General features: G+C 34.9%; 1 protein-coding gene across 4 annotated transcripts in view; it reads right to left on the bottom strand.

Annotated features, from left to right (window-relative positions):
- Positions 1–14,563, bottom strand: part of LOC133633677 (amyloid beta precursor protein binding family B member 2-like) — a 139,509-nt gene that overhangs the window by 55,854 nt on the left and 69,092 nt on the right. The window lies entirely within an intron of this gene.

A 14,563-nucleotide genomic window follows, 5' to 3' on the forward strand; every position in this document is an offset into this window, starting at 1 on the left:
TACAGTCTATTATACAGCATTATTCACATATGAATAACATAAATACGGTCTATTATACAGCATTATTCACATGTGAATAATATAAATACAGTCTATTATACAGCATTATTCACATGTGAATAATATAAATGCAGTCTATTATACAGCATTATTCACATGTGAATAATATAAATACAGTCTATTATACAGCATTATTCACATGTGAATAATATAAATACAGTCTATTATACAGCATTATTCACATGTGAATAACATAAATACAGTCTATTATACAGAATTATTCACATTTTTATGCCTTGATGAAATTAGAAAATTCCTAGCGCCCACACTGTACATACAGTATGTGTCTGCTCATTAATATGTGCTGTCCCTATTTTAAAAAAATCAAATAAAGACAAGTATACTTTTTTGAAATGAATACAACATAATAATAAAGCCCATTTGAACATGTACTGTACAGTTTCTTGTCAAATGTTAGAGTGAGTTTAGTTAGTGACTACTAACACTGGCGGTCTACAGCAAGACTTCCATACTGTACGTGCTGCTATTTAATGGCAGACAGGAAACATAAGCAGGTTCCACAGAAGATTACTGCTGCAAAGGAAGGCAAAACGAGCTGAGTTTCTTTCCATGTGCACCAGGACAGGAGCCAACACCAGCGGAAGGGAAATGACATCATCCAACATCTGCTTTTCTCCTCCTCCTCTTTCTTTTTTTTTGCTTTTTCGATGGCCAACAAGCTTTGTGTTGATTGACTGCAGACGGCGGATTTACTGCCACATTTCACCCGGCTGATAGCAGAAAGACGGCATGTCAACAACACCCGCAGACGCTGGTGTGATGTATTGGCCGGCGACACATTTGGAGGAAAGGCAACATGGATGACGGAGACGTGGTGATGAAATGCAAACATTAAATCAACGTTACTGCTCTCACTTCTCTACTAAACGTCTTCTCCCCCTGAAAGGAGCAAACATTTACAGTCACAGCTGCAACGTTATTGACACTCCTGACATTCCTACGCCCGGAAATGACTTCATTACGCAACGTGTGTGGTGACCAGAGTGGCTCCAGGTCACCGTGGCAGGGAAGACTACACTCAGGACAGGACAGACCAATGTCCCCCAACAGTGGCTAAGTTTGCGCCCGTCGGCCACAATGCTCCTGATTTTCGGTAGGCGAACGTTCAATTTTAGCCAGAGAAAAGTTGCGTGAATTCATTTAAGCATGTCATTTCCACAAAAAAAAAAAAAAAAAGATAGTCACCGTGGCAGGGAAGACTACACTCAGGCCAGGACAGACCAACGTCTGTCCTCTGGCTAAGTTTGCGCCCATTGGCCACAGTGCTCCTGATTTTCGGTAGGTGAACGTTCAATTTTAGTCAGAGAAAAGTTGCGTGATTTCATTCAAGCATGTCATTTCCACAAAAAAAAAAGAAAAGATAGTCACCGTGGCAGGGAAGACTACACTCAGGCCAGGACAGACCCATGTCCCCAACAGTGGCTAAGTTTGCGCCCGTCGGCCACAATGCTCCTGATTTTCGGTAGGTGAACGTTCAATTCTAGTCAGAGAAAAGTTGCGTGATTTCATTCAAGCATGTCATTTCCACAAAAAAACAAAAAAAAGATAGTCACCGTGGCAGGGAAACCTACACTCAGGCCAGGACAGACCCATGTCCCCAAACAGTGGCCACAATGCTCCTGATTTTCGGTAGGCGAACGTTCAATTCTAGTCAGAGAAATGTTGCGTGATTTCATTCAAGCATGTCATTTCCACAGAAAAAAATAAAAAGCTAGTCACCGTGGCAGGGAAGACTACACTCAGGCCAGGACAGACCCATGTCCCCCAACAGTGGCTAAGTTTGCGCCCATTGGCCAAAATGCTCCTGATTTTCGGTAGGTGAACGTTCAATTTTAGCCAGAGAAAAGTTGCGTGATTTCATTCAAGCATGTCATTTCCACACAAAAAAAAAAGATAGTCACCGTGGCAGGGAAGACTACACTCAGGACACCTGTGGCTAAGTTTACGCCCATTGGCCACAATGCTCCTGATTTTCGGTAGGTGAACGTTCAATTTTAGCCAGAGAAAAGTTGTGTGATTTCATTCAAGCATGTCATTTCCACAAGAAAGAAAAAAAAGATAGTCACCGTGGCAGGGAAGACTACACTCAGGCCAGGACAGACCCATGTCCCCAAACAGTGGCCACAATGCTCCTGATTTTCGGTAGGTGAACAATCAATTTTAGTCAGGGAAAAGTTGCGTGATTTCATTCAAGCATGTCATTTCCCCACACAAAAAAAAGATAGTCACCGTGGCAGGGAAGACTACACTCAGGACAGGACAGACGTTGGCTAAGTTTGCGCCCATTGGCCACAATGATCCTGATTTTCGGTAGGCGAACGTTCAATTTTAGCCAGAGAAAAGTTGCGTGAATTCATTCAAGCATGTCATTTCCACAAAAAAACAAAAAAAAGATAGTCACCGTGGCAGGGAAGACTACACTCAGGCCAGGACAGACCCATGTCCCCAAACAGTGGCCACAATGCTCCTGATTTTCGGTAGGTGAACGTTCAATTCTAGTCAGAGAAATGTTGCGTGATTTCATTCAAGCATGTCATTTCCACAGAAAAAAATAAAAAGCTAGTCACCGTGGCAGGGAAGACTACACTCAGGCCAGGACAGACCCATGTCCCCCAACAGTGGCTAAGTTTGCGCCCATTGGCCAAAATGCTCCTGATTATCGGTAGGTGAACGTTCAATTTTAGCCAGAGAAAAGTTGCGTGATTTCATTCAAGCACATCATTTCCACAAAAAAAAAAAAAAAGATAGTCACCGTGGCAGGGAAGACTACACTCAGGCCAGGACAGACGTTTGCGCCCATTGGCCACAGTGCTCCTGATTTTCGGTAGGCGAACGTTCAATTTTAGCCAGAGAAAAGTTGCGTGATTTCATTCAAGCATGTCATTTCCACAAAAAAACAAAAAAAAAGATAGTCACCGTGGCAGGGAAGACTACACTCAGGCCAGGATAGACCAATGTCCCCCAACAGTGGCTAAGTTTGCGCCCGTCGGCCACAATGCTCCTGATTTTCGGTAGGTGAACGTTCAATTTTAGCCACAGAAAAGTTGCGTGATTTCATTCAAGCATGTCATTTCCACACAAAAAAAAAAAGATAGTCACCGTGGCAGGGAAGACTACACTCAGGCCAGGACAGACCCATGTCCCCCAGCAGTGGCTAAGTTTGCGCCCGTCGGCCACAATGCTCCTGTTTTTCGGTAGGCGAACGTTCAATTCTAGTCAGAGAAAAGTTGCGTGAATTCATTCAAGCATGTCATTTCCACAACAACAAAAAAAAGATAGTCACTGTGGCAGGGAAGACTACACTCAGGCCAGGACAGACCAACGTCTGTCCTCTGGCTAAGTTTGCGTCCATTGGCTACAATGCTCCTGATTTTCGGTAGGTGGACGTTCAATTTTAGTCAGAGAAAAGTTGCGTGATTTCATTCAAGCATGTCATTTCCACAAACAAACAAAAAAAAAGATAGTCACCGTGGCAGGGAAGACTACATTCAGGCCAGGACAGACCAACGTCTGTCCTGTGGCTAAGTTTGCGCCCATTGGCCACAATGCTCCTGATTTTTGGTAGGCGAACGTTCAATTCTAGTCAGAGAAAAGCATGTCATTTCCACAAAAAAAAAAAAAGATAGTCACCGTGGCAGGGAAGACTACACTCAGGACAGGACAGACGTTGGCTAAGTTTGCGCCCATTGGCCACAATGCTCCTGATTTTCGGTAGGTGAACGTTCAATTCTAGTCAGAGAAAAGTTGCGTGAATTCATTCAAGCATGTCATTTCCACACACACACACAAAAAAAGATAGTCACCGTGGCAGGGAAGACTACACTCAGGCCAGGACAGACCAATGTCTGTCCTGTGGCTAAGTTTGCGCCCATTGGCCACAGTGTTCCTGATTTTCGGTAGGTGAATGTTCAATTTTAGTCAGAGAAAAGTTGCGTGATTTCATTCAAGCATGTCATTTCCACAAAAAAACAAAAAAAAAGATAGTCACCGTGGCAGGGAAGACTACACTCAGGCCAGGACAGACCCATGTCCCCAAACAGTGGCCACAATGCTCCTGATTTTCGGTAGGTGAACGTTCAATTTTAGTCAGAGAAAAGTTGCGTGATTTCATTCAAGCATGTCATTTCCACAAAAAAAAAACATTACAGTATTACATGTAAGAATTAAAATCAATGGTGTCCTGCATTATTGATCTTTTAGGGCTCTAATGACTAAATACTGCATATTTCAGTTTTACTAAAAAAAAAACAGAAAAGCCATAAAACATTTTTTTTAATTTGTATTACTTTATATCAACTTGAAGTTGATATCGAGATTTGCTGTAAGCGTTAAATAATTTAAAAATAATAATAATCTGACTTTTTTTTTACATTTTAATGACTGAGACCCTTTATGGTCCCCGGGACCCCTAAAGGTAAAATAAATAAAAAATGCATATATTTTGTTATGGTTTGAAAATGAAAAATATCAAAATGGCCCCCACATGCTTTAATTTTTCCGTGTGCGGCCCTCAGTGGAAAAAGTTTGGACACCCCTGCCTAAGGGAGTACTTTATCAATGTTTCTAAGTCGCTCTGAGGGTCTTATCCTGGGACTGCTGACGTCGACCAGGGACTACATGTGTCCCTCGCGCCCTGGCCGGTGGCCACTTTTAAAGGAGTGTAAAAATAGGCCCCAAAATGACATCACTTAGCCCAGGGGTGTCCAAACTTTTTCCACTGAGGGCCGTACATGGAAAAATGTAAGCATGCGGGGGCCATTTTGATATTTTTCATTTTCAAACCTTAACAAAATATATGGATTTTTTTTTTTTAACATTTAGGGCTCCCGGGAACCATAAAGGGTCTCTGTCATTAAAATGTAAAAAATAAGTCAAATTATTATTATTTTTTATTTAACGCTTACAGTAAATCTCTATATCAACTTCAGGTTGATATAAAGTTAAAAAAATAAAAAAAAAAGGTTTTATGCCTTTTCTGTCAAAGACAACTTTGTTTTTTATAGTAAAACTGAAATATGCAGTATTTAGTAATTAGAGCCTTAAAAGATCAATAATGCAGGACACCATTGATGTTAATTATTTCATATTTTTGAGTCATCACAGTGAAATGTTAAATAAAACCCCACTAAATATATTTGGGATCCAAAAGGTCCCCCACTCATAAAGTGATACATTTTTATTAGTTTTTTTTTACTTTTAACACTTAAATTACGAGATCAACTTCAGATATATCTGTCCATTTTACGTTTGATTTGAACTATTATTTTGTTTGTATTATGCTCTTTTGTCAAATAAAACTTTGATGTTTTTTTTATGGCAACCACACAATTTATGCAATATTTTTTCCACAAAAAACATTTTAAAGTGATATTTTTAAAGTAATAATTCATTATAACATAGATTTTTAGTCTTTTTTTTAAATTTTTTAGCAATGGCAAAAAAAACGAAAAAAAACATTGCAACTTTTTCTTGTTAAATTTCACCTCATTCCACTTTTTTAAAATGTTTTATTTTTTTATATTTGCAATATTATCAATTTTGCCATTTTTGCAGAACGTGTGGTGGGCCGGTAAACAATTAGCTGCGGGCCGCAAATGGCCCCCGGGCCGCACTTTGGACACCCCTGACTTAGCCCCTTTTTTGGGGTCTAGTTTGCAGGGTTGTTGCTGGTTCTTACACCCCTAAATCATTCTGGGGTCTTATCCTGGGACTGCTGTGTCCCCAAAGTGTCCGGAACCCCGGGGACATCTGTTCCTCCCGCCCCCGTGGCCAGTTTTAAGGAAAAGTGTAAAAAATAGGCCCTGAAATAACAACACTTAGCCCCTTTTGGGGTCTAGTTTGCCGGGTTGCTGCTGGTTCTTACACCCCTAAGTTCTGGGGCCAGTTTGAAGGAAAAATGGTCAAAAATACGCCCCAAACTTGGCCCCTTTTGGTGGCCTGTTATTCGCCAAAGTGGGTCTGTTTTTTTATACCTACTCTGAAGTTAAGCCTTTTTAAAGCAAGTTATCTATAAAATAGTAAGAAAACAACTAGATTGTGTGGTCAAGTTTCTACCGCATGTTACTGGAAATGCAAAATAAATACCATCTGTGTTTACCATAAAAAACATTTACAGAAATATGCTGTAAAAAAAAAAAACGGTCAAATTCTGGTGACAGATTTTTACGGCGTAAGTAAAAAAAAAGGTGTAATATGGGACGAATGTTAATAAATGTATATTTATATATTGACAGTGAGTAATGTGGCCCTCAATGAGAAGCACTTGGCCAGCCCCGACTGAGAAGGTGGAATGAAATGTCCTGGTGGCCAAGGTTCATGCACCCAAATAAAAGACCACCTTGAATATAAGATGAGTCATCTTCTTCAAAACTGCACTCAAACTCAAAGCCAAATTAAACTTTGCTAGACTGCAATAAAAAAAAAAATAAAAAAAGGATATCATGTTTTTTTTTTAGCTGCTTCATCATAAAAGTTGAACTCCTGCTCTGTCCTCAACCTTCTACATGCTTTCTTTCTGCCTCGGTCACTGGTGGGAGGGAGTGACAGGAAGAAAAGCTCTGACTTGTTTGACTGACTGGGGAGATGTGTAGAATTAATATTACATTTCAACGTCAAGATTTTGATAGTAGGCTAATATAGACACTTACATCATGTGTTGTCTTCATTATAACACTTATATAAGACTTTTAAAGTCATTTTGATAGTAGGCTAATATAGCTAATATAGACACTTACATCATGTGTTGTCTTCATTATAACACTTATATAAGACTTTTTAAAACATTTTGATAGTAGGCTAATATAACTAATATAGACACTTGCATCATGTGTTGTCTTCATTATAACACTTATATAAGACTTTTTAAAACATTTTGATAGTAGGCTAATATAGCTAATATAGACACTTGCATCATGTGTTGTCTTCATTATAACACTTATATAAGACTTTTAAAGTCATTTTGATAGTAGGCTAATATAGCTAATATAGACACTTACATCATGTGTTGTCTTCATTATAACACTTATATAAGACTTTTAAAGTCATTTTGATAGTAGGCTAATATAACTAATATAGACACTTACATCATGTGTTGTCTTCATTATAACACTTTTATAAGACTTTTAAAGTCATTTTGATAGTAGGCTAATATAGACACTTACATCATGTGTTGTCTTCATTATAACACTTATATAAGACTTTTTAAAACATTTTGATAGTAGGCTAATATAACTAATATAGACACTTGCATCATGTGTTGTCTTCATTATAACACTTATATAATAATTTTAAAGTTATTTTGATAGTAGGCTAATATAGCTAATATAGACACTTACATCATGAGTTGCCTTCATTATAACAATTATATAAGACTTTTGAGTTTTTGCGGTTCCAGACAGATTAGTTGTTTGTATTTTTTGGTCCAATGTGGCTCTTTCAACATTTGGGGTTGCCGACCCCTGCTTGAGGGGAACATGTAAGGTCAGAGGTCGCCTGCAGGTGTCTCATCACTCGTCCCTGAGTTGATCCCAAACTTGTTTGATGGGCTTCATCTGCAGCCAACTCATCCATGCACACATTTATTATTATTAGGCCATGAAAGCAGGACCCTCAGGTGGCTGCATATTGCGCAATAAAAGGAAGGACAAGCATACACACACACATACACGCACGCACACACACACACACACACACACACACACACACACACACACACACACACACACACACACACACACACACACACACACACACACACACACACACACACACACACACACACACACACACACACACACACACACAATCTCATAGTCCACCTTCACATTTGAACAGTCATATCTTCTCAAAGTACACTTCAATATACTTTAGAGTAGTCAGTGTACAGCATGTATATTACCCTGAATTCCAGGCTATAAGCCCCCACTTTTTCCCCACGCTTTATACTCTGCGGCTTATAAAACCGAGCAGCTAATTTATGAATTTTTCTTTGCTGACAGCAATAATAAAAACTATTTTATAATTTTTTGGTTTTTTTTAAAAAGGCAAAAACACTGATAGGGTGTTTTATTGTTTGTTCTTAATTGACCTTCCATTTATCGGTAACACTTTTCCTTTGTTTTTTTCAACCGGAGTGAAAATATATTTTGGTACTGGAAAAATTTTTAAAAGATTTTGTGATAGTAAACAATATTGTTTATATTTATTTAGAAAAGTACCGAAAAGTATGGAAATATATTTTGGTACTGAATTTTTTTTTTTTAAGATTTTGTGATAGTAAACAATTTTGTTTATATTTATTTAGAAAAGTACCGAAAAGTATGAAAATATATTTTGGTACTGGAAAAATTTTAAAAAGATTTTGTGATAGTAAACAATATTGTTTATATTTATTTAGAAAAGTACCGAAAAGTATGGAAATATATTTTGGTACTGAATTTTTTTTTTAAAGATTTTGTGATAGTAAACAATATTGTTTATATTTATTTAGAAAAGTACCAGAAAGTATGAAAATATATTTTGGTACTGAAACATTTTTAAAAAAAGATTTTGTGATAGTAAACAATATTGTTTATATTTATTTAGAAAAGTACCGAAAAGTATGAAAATATATTTTGGTACTGACATTTTTTTTTAAAGATTTTGTGATAGTAAACAATATTGTTTATATTTATTTAGAAAAGTACCAAAAAGTATGGAAATATATTTTGGTATTGAAACATTTTTGAAAAGATTTTGTGATAGTAAACAATATTGTTTATATTTATTTAGAAAAGTACTGAAAAGTATGGAAATATATTTTGGTACTGAAAACATTTTAAAAAGATTTTGTGATAGTAAACAATATTGTTTATATTTATTTAGAAAAGTACCGAAAAGTATGGAAATATATTTTGGTACTGAATTTTTTTTTAAAAGATTTTGTGATAGTAAACAATATTGTTTATATTTATTTAAAAAAGTATGAAAATATATTTTGGTACTGAAAATTTTTAAAAAAGATTTTGTGATAGTAAACAATATTGTTTATATTTATTTAGAAAAGTACCGAAAAGTATGGAAATATATTTTGGTACTGAAAAAATTTAAAAAATATTTTGTGATAGTAAACAATATTGTTGTTATTTATTTTGAAAAGTACTGAAAAGTATGGAAATATATTTTGGTACTGAAATTTTTTTAAAAAGAAAGATTTTGTGATAGTAAACAATATTGTTTATATTTATTTAGAAAAGTACCGAAAAGTATGAAAATATATTTTGGTACTGAAAATTTTTTAAAAAGATTTTGTGATAGTAAACAATATTGTTTATATTTATTTAGAAAAGTACCGAAAAGTATGGAAATATATTTTGGTACTGAAAAAATAAAAATTAAAGATTTTGTGATAGTAAACAATATTGTTTATATTTATTTTGAAAAGTACTGAAAAGTATGGAAATATATTTTGGTACTGAAAAAAAAAAAAAAAAAGATTTTGTGATAGTAAACAATATTGTTTATATTTATTTAAAAAAGTACCGAAAAGTATGGTACTGAAAATTTTTTTAAAAAGATTTTGTGATATTAAACAATATTGTTTATATTTATTTAGAAAAGTACCAAAAAGTATGGAAATATATTTTGGTATTGAAAAAATTTAAAAAAGATTTTGTGATAGTAAACAATATTGTTTATATTTATTTAGAAAAGTACCAAAAAGTATGAAAATATATTTTGGTACTGACATTTTTTTTAAAAGATTTTGTGATAGTAAACAATATTGTTTATATTTATTTAGAAAAGTACCAAAAAGTATGGAAATATATTTTGGTACTGAAAAAAATGTAAAAAAAAAGATTTTGTGATAGTAAACAATATTGTTATTATTTATTTAGAAAAGTACTGAAAAGTATGGAAATATATTTTGGTACTGAAAACATTTTTAAAAAGATTTTGTGATAGTAAACAATATTGTTTATATTTATTTAGAAAAGTACCGAAAAGTATGAAAATATATTTTGGTTCTGAAAATTTTTAAAAAAGATTTTGTGATAGTAAACAATATTGTTTATATTTATTTAGAAAAGTACTGAAAAGTATAAAAATATATTTTGGTACTGAAAAAATGTAAAAAATGATTTTGTGATAGTAAACAATATTGTTTATATTTATTTAGAAAAGTACAGAGAAGTATGGAAATATATTTTGGTACTGAAAAATTTTTAAAAAGATTTTGTGATAGTAAACAATATTGTTTATATTTATTTAGAAAAGTACCGAAAAGTATGGAAATATATTTTGGTACTGGTACTGCTCTACATTGGAGAAGTGAAAAAGTGAGCGAGTCCTCCTGGGTCTGGTACAAAACTAGGTCAGTGCGTGGATCCACTACAAGTGTGTGTGTGTGTGTGTGTGTGTGTGTGTGTGTGTGTGTGTGTGTGTGTGTGTGTGTGTGTGTGTGTGTAGCAGACAGGTGGATGTGGATGAAGACACATTCACACCGAGTTTGCAGCATCACCTTCAGCATGTGGCCCATCCTCACGTGATAATTGATGTAAATACGTGTATTGAGTCACGCTGCAGTCAGCATGCAGCTCTCAGGGGGAAGGGACATGAATGACAACATAAACTCAAAAGGTAAACACACATGCACGGTTCTAAGTCACAAGTCACACACACACACGTACCCTCGTAATTGACAATGACAATAGCCAGCATGTAGTCCTTCCCCAGCATCATTGTGGAGGCTGCCGGCTGCCTCATACGGCAACCACGGCGGGGAAAAAACAAGTCGGAAGTCCAGAAGGAGACGGCGGGAAGGAAGCGAGGGAGGACGCCAGGAAGGAGACTAGAGAGGACGGCGGGAAGGAGGCGAGGGAGGGAGAGAGGACGCCGAGAAGGGGCGAGAGAGAGAGAGAGACGGCAAAAGATGGAGGTTGGCTGCGCACTGAATGTTTATCACAAATGTCTTCGCCTCACGTGGTTGCCCGGCAACCAGCCCTCCATCATCTTTCACGCTTTAGGAGGACGAAGTCGTGACCCATCCTAAAAAAAGGAAAAATGGCTCCGACGTGTCCTGAGACCTCTCGCACAACTCTGCATAAGTGTGTGTGTGTGTGTGTGTTTGTTTTGGCTTGCCAGTGCGAAAGCCATGTCATAGCCCCCCCCACCCCCCCACCCCCGAACCGCAACATCCCTTGAGGAATGTGACACACACCTGGGAAAACAACATGGCTGTGTCAGCAGACGATACAAGTGTGTGTGTTAGAGAGGATCGCACTACTTTTAAATTGTCTACTATTCACAGTCCTTGTTATGTAAGACAGGAACACACGTGTTGTTCTTTTGGTGTGCATTCTAACTAGTAAATAAACACTAGCAGAAGTCAGCTAACAGTTGAGGTAATGAGAGTCACACTATTACAACTATAAAATGCTCCATCAGCGTTTTATATACATGATGTAAGTATATATGGCATGTAGTAACATTCATAATAACATGTAATATATACATGATGTAAGTATATATGTAGTATCCAGTAACATTCATAATAACATGTAATAAATACATGATGTAAGTATATATGTAGTATCCAGTAACATTCATAATAACATGTAATATATACATGATGTAAGTATATATGTCATGTAGTAACATTCATAATAACATGTAATATATACATGATGTAAGTATATATGTAGTATCTAGTAACATTCATAATAACATGTAATACATACATGATGTAAGTATATACGTCATGTAGTAACATTCATAATAACATGTAATATATACATGATGTAAGTATATACGTCATGTAGTAACATTCATAATAACATGTAATATATACATGATGTAAGTATATATGTCATGTAGTAACATTCATAATAACATGTAATATATACATGATGTAAGTATATATGTCATGTAGTAACATTCATAATAACATGTAATATATACATGATGTAAGTATATATGTCATGTAGTAACATTCATAATAACATGTAATATATACATGATGTAAGTATATATGTAGTATCTAGTAACATTCATAATAACATGTAATATATATACATGATGTAAGTATATATGTCATGTAGTAACATTCATAATAACATGTAATATATACATGATGTAAGTATATATGTAGTATCTAGTAACATTCATAATAACATGTAATATATACATGATGTAAGTATATATGTCATGTAGTAACATTCATAATAACATATGCAAAGCCAAAGCCATTTATCAACAACACCCAGAAACGCTGCCGGCTTCGCTGGGCCCGAGCTCATCTAAGATGGACTGATGCAAAGTGGAAAAGTGTTCTGTGGTCTGACGAGTCCACATTTTAAATTTGTTTTTTGGAAACTGTGGACCAAAGAGGAAAAGAACCATCCGGATTGTTGTAGGGTGAAAGTGTAGAAGGCAGCATGTGTGATGGTATGGGGGTGTATTAGTGGCCAAGACATGGGTAAGTTACACATCTGTGAAGGCACCATTCATGCTGAAAGGTACATACAGCTTTTGGAGCTTTTGTACAAAAAGTCCCTAAAAAGACAAGTGAGGAGGAATTGTGTCAGACATGAAGCAGCTATTGAGCTTCAAGCTGAGAGCTGCAACTCGTAAGACCAGCGATGGGTTTAGGAACTTTAAGAGGCTTTCTAAGGCCCCGGGGTCGAAAGGGAATGTCATCGGAATGTTGTGACACGACCGTGACAAACACATGACTGGACTGACCTTTGGCAGAAGAAAGTAAACAGTGGACATTTTTACTTGCAACAATGTGAACTGAACTGCAAGCAGCAGAAGTTGTTCAGTCTCAGTGACAACAAGACCGCTCAGCTGAGAACCAACATTGTCTGTTTCCACCTGGATTCAAACACCATCATGTCACAGAGCCAAAAGCCCAGCAGAGATGTCCACACATCATATCAACTCCCTGCCACGAAGGACATCTGAGCAAAGTGAACTCATACAGTCTATTATACAACATTATTCACATGTGAATAATATAAATACAGTCTATTATACAGCATTATTCACATGTGAATAACATAAATACAGTCTATTATACAACATTATTCACATGTAAATAATATAAATACAGTCTATTATACAGCATTATTCACACGTGAATAACATAAATACAGTCTATTATACAACATTATTCACATGTAAATAATATAAATACAGTCTATTATACAGCATTATTCACATGTGAATAACATAAATACAGACTATTATACAGCATTATTCACATGTGAATAATATAAATACAGTCTATAATACAGCATTATTCACATGTGAATAATATAAATACAGTCTATAATACAGCATTATTCACATGTGAATAACATAAATACAGACTATTATACAGCATTATTCACATGTGAATAATATAAATACAGTCTATTATACAGCATTATTCACATGTGAATAAGATAAATACAGACTATTATACAGCATTATTCACATGTGAATAATACTGTATAATACACTGTATTTATATTATTCACATGTGAATAATGCTGTATAATAGACTGTATTTATGTTATTCACATGTGAATAACATAAATACAGTCTATTATACAGCATTATTCACATGTGTATAATATAGTCTATTATACAGCATTATTCACATGTGAATAATGCTGTATAATAGACTGTATTTATATTATTCACATGTGAATAATTCTGTATAATAGACTGTATTTATATTACTCACATGTGAATAATGCTGTATAATAGACTGTAACTATATTATTCACATGTTAATAATGCTGTATAATAGACTGTATTTATGTTATTCACATGTGAATAATGCTGTATAATAGACTGTATTTATATTACTCACATGTGAATAATGCTGTATAATAGACTGTATTTATATTATTCACATGTGAATAATGCTGTATAATAGACTGTATTTATATTATTCACATGTGAATAATGCTGTATAATAGACTGTATTTATGTTATTCACATGTGAATAATGCTGTATAATAGACTGTATTTATATTATTCACATGTGAATAATGCTGTATAATAGACTGTATTTATATTACTCACATGTGAATAATGCTGTATAATAGACTGTATTTATATTATTCACATGTGAATAATGCTGTATAATAGACTGTATTTATGTTATTCACATGTGAATAATGCTGTATAATAGACTGTATTTATATTACTCACATGTGAATAATGCTGTATAATAGACTGTAACTATATTATTCACATGTGAATAATGCTGTATAATAGACTGTATTTATATTACTCACATGTGAATAATGCTGTATAATAGACTGTATTTATATTATTCACATGTGAATAATGCTGTATAATAGACTGTATTTATATTATTCACATGTGAATAATGCTGTATAATAGACTGTAACTATATTATTCACATGTTAATAATGCTGTATAATAGACTGTATTTATGTTATTCACATGACAATAATGCTGTATAATAGACTGTATTTATATTATTCAC

The sequence above is a fragment of the Entelurus aequoreus genome, linkage group LG18, assembly GCF_033978785.1.
Source record: "Entelurus aequoreus isolate RoL-2023_Sb linkage group LG18, RoL_Eaeq_v1.1, whole genome shotgun sequence".
NCBI classification, from domain to species: Eukaryota; Metazoa; Chordata; class Actinopteri; order Syngnathiformes; family Syngnathidae; genus Entelurus; species Entelurus aequoreus.